Genomic DNA, 8,267 nt, shown 5'->3' with positions numbered 1-8,267 from the left:
CAGTCCCCAAAGTCCATAATATTAATATCATTCTTATCCCTTTGCATAATCATAGCTTAGCTCCCACTTATGAGTGAGAACATACAAGATTTGGTTTCCCATTCCTGAGTTACTTCACATTCAGTGACATTAAGTACATTCACACTGTTGTATAGCCACAACCATTATCCAGCTCCAAAACTCTTCATCTTGCAAACCTGATTCTCTGTAACCACTAAACAGTAACACGTGCAGGCCCAGTGACCACCATTCTACTTTCTGTGAATTTGACTACTCCAGGTACCACATATTAGTGGAATCATAGTGTTCGTCCTGTTTGGGTTGTGAGTTTAGGTTTCTCAGAGAGAATTCCCCCTATTCTGCCTTTAAGCATTTTGTGATTAATATACTGTAATTCACAAACAGATCTCTATTTTTGAAAGTCATTTTGTATTTATTATTCAAGTAATACAGTTTACAAACATCCATTTCTTCGTATTTACTTTCTCTCCCTCTCAAATCTTGCCACATCTTGAAAAAACAATTGCATGTAAGCACCCAGGTAACTGGTGAACCAGGAGGGGCCTTTGCAGTTCATAAATTGGCAATTGCAAAAGTTCCTGGCTGACAGTGTTCAAGGGTCTTCTTCCTCGAAACTCTACTGGGCACTTGAGTCTGCAGGCTCGAAACCCCCAGGTGGCCTGAGCCTGGAGGGCCCTAAGGGACCTTATATTGGAGCATTGTCTTTGTGCTGGCCTTCCCAGGCCCTGCAGTCCTCCCCTTGGGCACATGCAGAAGACTGGAATCCCATGTCACAACCGCTCTTGACTGCCCAGCCATAACCTAGGCTACTAGTCAACAGGAAAGATTTCAGACCCCCCTGGACTTGCCTTGAGGGGGTTTTAGGGAAATAGAGAGACCCACCTTGGACTTGCCTTGAGGAGGTTTTAGGGCTGAAGGGATTTGGTAGAGTATTTAAGAACTGGGAAATAGAGATGGCAGGTTCCCTCTAAGGAGAATCTGGAATAGCAACCTTGGAAGACACCCTGCACAGTTTTAGTGGAAGACAGATTCAAAATCAAATTTAAGAGAATTTGGCTCTGGAACCTTTAAATCAGATAACCCGGAGGAGTGGAATTCACCTAGAGAGCTCTTCCCTAGGTCAGGTCTGCGCAGCCTTGTAGCAGTAAGGTTGAAGAAACTTTTCCAAAGGAAAAAAAAAAAAAATCCTACTGACCCCAAAGCAAGCTTAATGGGGATAAAATGGGTGATTTTGTTTTGCAGTTTTCCCTCTGCATTCTCTAGCTGCATCTCAGTCCGTGCATTGGTTAATAATGCGAACCCCACTCCCAACCCCCAGCTATTCAGGAGACTGAGGCGGGAGGATACCTTGAGCCCAGGAGTTTGAGTGAGCTATAATGGCCACTGCACACCAGCCTGGGCAACCAAGTGAGACCCTGTCTCTTTAAAATAAATAAATACACAAAAAGGCCAGGCACGGCTGCTCACCCCTGAAATCCCAGCACTTTAGGAGATCCAGGCGGACGGATCACTTGAGCTCAGGAGTTCAAGACCAGCCTGGGCAACATGGTGAAACCCCATTTCCACCAAAAACTGCAAAAAATTAGCCAGAGGTGATGGTGTGCTCCTGTGGGTCCAGCTACTAAGGTGGCTGAGGCAGGAGAATCGCTTGAGCCTGAAAGGCTGAGGTTGCAGTGAGAGAGGGAGCGCCACTGCACTCTAGCCTGGGTGACAGAAAGAGACTCTGTCTCAAAACAAAACAAAAAAATCCACGGAATTGAAAAAATAATATATTAGGTAAGAAAAATCTTACATAATATTTTCATTATTAACACATTAAAAATTGTGCTTGCGCCAGGCGCGGTGGCTCACGCCTGTAATCCCAGCACTTTGGGAGGCCGAGGCGGGCGGATCACGAGGTCAGGAGATCGAGACCCTCCTGGCTAACACGGTGAAATCCCGTCTCTACTAAAAGTACAAAAAAAATGAGCCGGGTGTGGTGGCGGGCGCCTGTAGTCCCAGCTACTCAAGAGGCTGAGGCAGGAGAATGGCATGAAGCCAGGAGGCGGAGCTTGCAATGAGCCAAGATCGCGCCACTGCATTCCAGCCTGGGTGACAGAGGGAGACTCCATTTCAAAAAAAAAAAAAAAAAGAAAGAAAAAAAAGAAGTTGTGCATTACATATACAAACATTGGAAAAAAATAATTGATACAGATATAGAGACACCAAATAGAACACAACTGAGCCCAGCATAGTGGCTTGTACCTGTAATCTCAACATTTTGGGAAGACAAAGCGGGAAGATCGCTTGAGCCCAGGAAACCGGAAGATCGCTTGAGTCCAGGAGCTAGCGACCAGCCTGGGCAACAAAGTGACACCCCCATCTCTATAAGAAAATAAATAAAATGGCCGGGCGCGGTGGCTCAAGCCTGTAATCCCAGCACTTTGGGAGGCCGAGACGGGCGGATCACGAGGTCAGGAGATCGAGACCATCCTGGCTTAACACGGTGAAACCCCGTCTCTACTAAAAACTTCAAAAAAACTAGCCGGGCGACGTGGCGGCGCCTGTAGTCCCAGCTACTCGGGAGGCTGAGACAGGAGAATGGCGTGAACCCGGGAGGTGGAGCTTGCAGTGAGCTGAGATCCGGCCACAGCACTCCAGCCTGGGTGACAGAGCGAGACTCCGTCTCAAAAAAAAAAAAAAAAAAAAGAAAATAAATAAAATAAATTGGCTGGACGTGGTGGCCTATGCTTGTAGTCCCAGCTACTCAGAAGGCTGAGATGGGAGGATCACCTGAGCCCAAGAGGTTGAGGCTACAGTGGGCCATGATCATGCGCCACTGTACTTCAGCCTGGGCGACAGAGTGAGCGAAATTCAGTCTAAACTCCTGCCCTGCCCCCCACCCCCTACCTTCCCCACACAGAAGCAAATGGAAGACCACTTTTTTTTTTTTTCAGATGGAGTCTCGCTCTGTCGCCCAGGCTGGAGTGCAGTGGTGCGATTTCAGCTCACTGCAACCTCCGCCTCCCAGATTCAAGCGATTCTCCTGCCTCAGCCTCCCAAGTAGCTGGGATTACAGTCATGTGCCGTCAGGCCCAGCAAATTTTTGTATTTTTAGTAGAGACGAGGTTTCACCAAGTCGGCCAGGATGGTCTTGATCTCCTACCTCGTGATCCGCCCACCTCGACCTCCCAAAGTGCTGGGATTACAGGTGTGAGCCACCGACCCCGGCCAGAAGAACACTTTTTAAAACAATTCATGAAAATGAAGAATGGGATTCCATCGCCTTTGATAGATTTTCTTGATAGCAAACCGCTTTCAACAGAAAGGACTGTGCTAGAAATAAATCCAAGATGAATTTTATGAATCTACGATGCAATTTACACAATGTTAAAGCACAAGCAATTTATCCCACTTCTTTTTTTTTTTTTTTTTTTTTTTTTTTTAGACGGAGTCTTGCTCTGTCGCCCGGACTGGAGTGCAGTGGCCAGATCTCAGCTCACTGCAAGCTCCGCCTCCCGGGTTTACGCCATTCTCCTGCCTCAGCCTCCCCAGTAGCTGGGACTACAGGCGCCCGCCACCTTGCCCGGCTAGTTTTTTGTATTTTTTAGTAGAGACGGGGTTTCACCGTGTTAGCCAGGATGGTCTCGATCTCCTGACCTCGTGATCCGCCTGTCTCGGCCTCCCAAAGTGCTGGGATTACAGGCTTGAGCCACCGCGCCCGGCCCCCACTTCTTAATATGTAAAGAAAGTACCAAGAATCCTCACCTCAAATATAAACAATAATTTTTTTTTTTTTTTTTTTTTTTTTGAGACGGAGAGTCTCGCTCTGTCGCCCAGGCTGGAGTGCAGTGGCGCGATCTCGGCTCACTGCAAGCTCCGCCTCCCGGGTTCACGCTATTCTCTTGCCTCAGCCTCCCGAGTAGCTGGGACTACAGGCGCCTGCCACCATGCCCGGCTAATTTTTTGTATTTTTAGTAGAGACGGGGTTTCACCGTGTTAGCCAGGGTGGTCTGGATCTCCTGACCTTGTGATCCGCCTGCCTCAGCCTCCCAAAGTGCTGGGATTACAGGTGTGAGCCACCGCGCCCAGCTAAAATTTATTTTTAAAAAGAGAATTCTGGCCGGGTGCAGTGGCTTGCGCCTGTAATCCCAGCACTTTAGGAGGCAGAGGCAGGCGGATCGCCTGATGTCAGGAGTTCGAGAATAAATAAATAAATAAGAATTCTGAGATAATTTAAGATGAGAAACAATTTGACAGTGATAAGAATATCCTGAGATCATGTGCAAAAATAGAGCCAATCTTCTCCCTAAACATTCTCTATCCTAGTTGTAATTAGGGCTAAATATCTCATTTCAAAATACTAGAATTTGTTTTATTTAAGCTCCTTTACACCAACAAAGTGATGTGGTGAACATTTTTTGCAAAAAGTGGAAGTACTTTTTATTTCTTGAACATGTAACCTCTTTGAATAACAGAAAACCGTTGTTTTCTATATGAGATTCCCATACTTTATGAAGAGATTATCAATGAGACATTTATCTCTATTTTATATAATTTTTAACATTATTTTCCTTTCAAAATAATTTTGGTAATTCTATTTTAATATTTGCCAAATAACAAAAAAGTTCTTTTTTTTTCTTTTTGAGACACAGTCTTACTTTGTCACCCAGGATGAAGTGCAGTGGCACGATCTCAGCTCACTGCAACCTCTGCCTCCCGGTTCAAGCAATTCTTGTGCCTCAGCCTCCCGAGTAGCTGAGATTACAGGCACATGCCACCATGCCTGGCTAATTTTTGCATTTTTAGTAGAGACTGGGTTTCACCATGTTAGCCAGGCTGGTCTTGAACTCCTGACCTCAAATGATCCGTCTGCCTCGGCCTCCCAAAGTGCTGGGATTACAGGCGTGAGACATGGTGCTCAGCCACCACAAAAAAGTTCTATGATATGGGATTCTAGCTCAGTGTTTCTATTGAAATAATTCAATGTACAAATCTGTTCCCCTGAACTTTGGGCAGGGTTCATAAATTTAAGAGTTCATTGGAATTACTCAGTTACTGCCCCTAGAGTCATAAAACACTCTTTTTTTTTTTTTTTTTTTTTTTCGTGAAACGGAGTCTTGCTCTGTCACCCAGGCTGGAGTGCAGTGATGCAACCTCAGCTCACTGCAACCTCTGCCTCCTGGGTTGAAGCAATTCTCCTGCCTCAGCCTCCCAAGAAACTGGGATTACAGGTGCCCACCACCACACCCAGCTAATTTTTGTATTTTTAGTGGAGACAGGGTTTCACCATGTTGGCCAGACTAGTCTTGAACTCCTGACCTCAGGTGATCCGCCCACCTCCGCCTCCCACAGTGCTGAGATTACAGGCATGAGCCACCGTGCCCGGCCTCACAGAGCATTCTGAACACCCTTAAAAACGATGTCTGAGCAAAATATTCTGCAATCTGTCATGTCAAAATCAGATCCACCAATAACAGATGGTCTAGGACAGTATTTGTGATTTTACCTGTATTATACTTGGAATGGCAGCTGCTACTAACCCCAGCCTGCCCTGTGCTTTGCCTGGGTACAAATGAGCTATAACTTTGTGGCCAGAACACTGAGCCTTCTGCAGGCCCATTGAGGCCCCAAGCATCTATCTACTGTGATTGTTTTGTTCATTGCAACTGCCAAGTTTCCCAGATTCAAGAAGGACACCCTGAGGGCTCATTAAGAGCACCGTGAGGGATGCCACTTTACTTTTTGCCTAGTTGTTTTTTCAGGGTTTTAAATGTCCCTCTTTATACTTTTTTTTTTTTTTAACTCTAATGAGTGAAAGGATGTACGATTATCAGATACAGACTCAGGTAGGGAAAAGAAATATAAGCAGAAAAACTACCTCAGGAGATCTCTAAATTTCATCTGTAGCTCCAGAAACAGTTCTGTATTTCTGACAATAAAATAACAAAACTGTGTTCCATTGGTATCCATTATTCCCAGTAAGTACACCACACTGCCTGCAATCCGCATTCTAATGGTGTCTCCTAACTAATAGTTGCAGGGACTGGGAGGATAAATCAAATGAAGCAATGGTTCTTCAGTTTTATGGATGTGATGTTAAACCTCAGAAATCAAATGATTTGTCCAACATTATACAATGAGGAAATGGTGGAGAAATACAAGTTTGCCCGACTCCAAAATCTACATTCTCTGTGTTATACCCTATGCTGCATCTAAAAATGTTCAGCCAGAATAAGTATACTAGCGTAGAGTTTTAATCTCATTCTACATTCTATATGGTGGTTTGTCTTCTACTTTGACTGTCCTAGTCTATTGATTTTTTTTTTTTTTTTTTTTTTTTTTTTTTTTTGAGATGGAGTTTCGCTCTTGTTGCTCAGGCTGGAGTGCAATGGCATGATCTCAGCTCACCACAACCTCCATCTCCCAGGTTCAAGTGATTCTCTTGCCTCAGCCTCCCGAGTAGCTGGGATTACAGGCATGGGCCACCATGCCCGGCTAATTTTGTATTTTTAGTAGAGACAGGGTTTCTCTATGTTGGTCAGGCTGGTCGTGAACTCCCAACCTCAGGTGATCCACCCACCTCGGCCTCCCAAAGTGCTGGGATTACAGGCTTGAGCCACCACACCCAGTTGTCTACAGCTTTTATTATTATTTTAAACTGGTTCAAATTAGCTTTAGAAATAGATCACATACATTTTATTTAAAAAATTGTTTAATATATTTTTAAAACAGGTCTTACAGTGTTCCCCAAACTGGTCTCAAACTCCTGGGCTCAAGTGATCCTCCCGCCTCGGCCTCCCAAAGTGCTGGGGTGACAGGCATAAGCCACTGCACCTGGCTGATAACATTCATTTAAAAAAATAAACATAAAAGAGCTTCAGGGTACTACTATAGAAAGATGTTGTGTTATGAATGACTGTATTTCCAAACTAAAGTTTGAAATATGTAACCCTATCAATATGACCAAAACTTTGAGTAAACAGATATTAAATGAAATGGTCCCCCAAATTTTCTAGTTAGTATAGGATGCATTATCCATTATACAGTATTGTTATTTGATTATTCAATTACTGGCACGCATGTATTTGAATGACTGTTAGAAAAGAGCAAAAAACAAACCAAAACAAAAAACCCTGCCTCCCTTTGCTGCTATTCTAGTTCAAAGAACGAAGTTGTTAATTTGAATTATTCAATGAGTGAAAAAATTGGGATCACACCAGTTTCTGATGACTTGCTTTACTATTTGATTTAAAACTAATGTTTAAACCCATAACAGTAAGAAAATGTTTCAAGTAATACATTTTGAACCAGCAGTTAAGGAAAGGCTGCCTAATTATACAATGAGCCCCCATCTCTTCGAAAGACCATTGTTTTGTCTTAATTAACATGAAGTAAAACAGTCCTAAAACAACAGGGCACATTCCCATTAGGATAAATTACTCAGACTTCAGCAAGGCAGCAAATAATTCCCTAGAGTAGAATCTGTCACTGCTTTTCCACCTGCACTATGTCTATCTCTCAAAGGACTGGGCTAGAGCTGGGAACCTCCCTCTGGAAGGGGCATCTGTTTCATATTGGATTTGCTCCATTTGTGGCCATGGGTGGAGGGTGCAGCAGATCCCCAGGCGGTCAGTACAAACACGGCTGGGATGGGACAGATCCTCAGCAGCTGTGGCTGCCTTCGAAGCACTTTTATCCTGCTCATTCTGGTCTCAAATCTTCCACGTGGGTATTTCAGTCTGTTGTTGCTTAATTTAATATAGAGAAGAATGGGATGGATAGTCTCCAGAAAAATGTTATTTTCCTTTTTTTCTTTTGAGACAGTCTCTCTGTCACCCAGGCTGGAGTACAGTGGCACCATCTCAGCTTACCGCAACCTCTGCCTCCCAGGTTCAAGCGATTCTCCTGCCTCAAACTCCTGAGTAGCTGGGATTACAGGCATGCACCACAATGCCCGGCTAATTTTTGTATTTTTAGTAGAGATGAGGTTTTGCCATGTCTGCCGGGCTGGTCTCAAACTCCTGACCTCAGGTGATCCACCCGCTTCAACCTCTCAAAGTGCTGGGATTACAGGCATGAGTGAGCCACTGCACCTGGCCCAGAAAAATGCTATTTTCTTAACAGGATCCATAAACTGGGCATAGAGGCTAGTTAGGAGGCTGGGCTCTGGAGTTGGGCAGAGCTGGCTTTGCCTCTTAAAGGCAAATCAGCTTGCCCCACTTCTTTCATCTCTCTCAGTCTCAATTTCCTCATCTGTAAAGTCG

The sequence above is a fragment of the Rhinopithecus roxellana genome, chromosome 9 (genome assembly GCF_007565055.1).
Source record: "Rhinopithecus roxellana isolate Shanxi Qingling chromosome 9, ASM756505v1, whole genome shotgun sequence".
Classification (NCBI taxonomy): Eukaryota; Metazoa; Chordata; class Mammalia; order Primates; family Cercopithecidae; genus Rhinopithecus; species Rhinopithecus roxellana.
The sequence above is the reverse complement of the archived record's forward strand: the minus strand, read 5'-3'. Positions refer to the sequence as shown.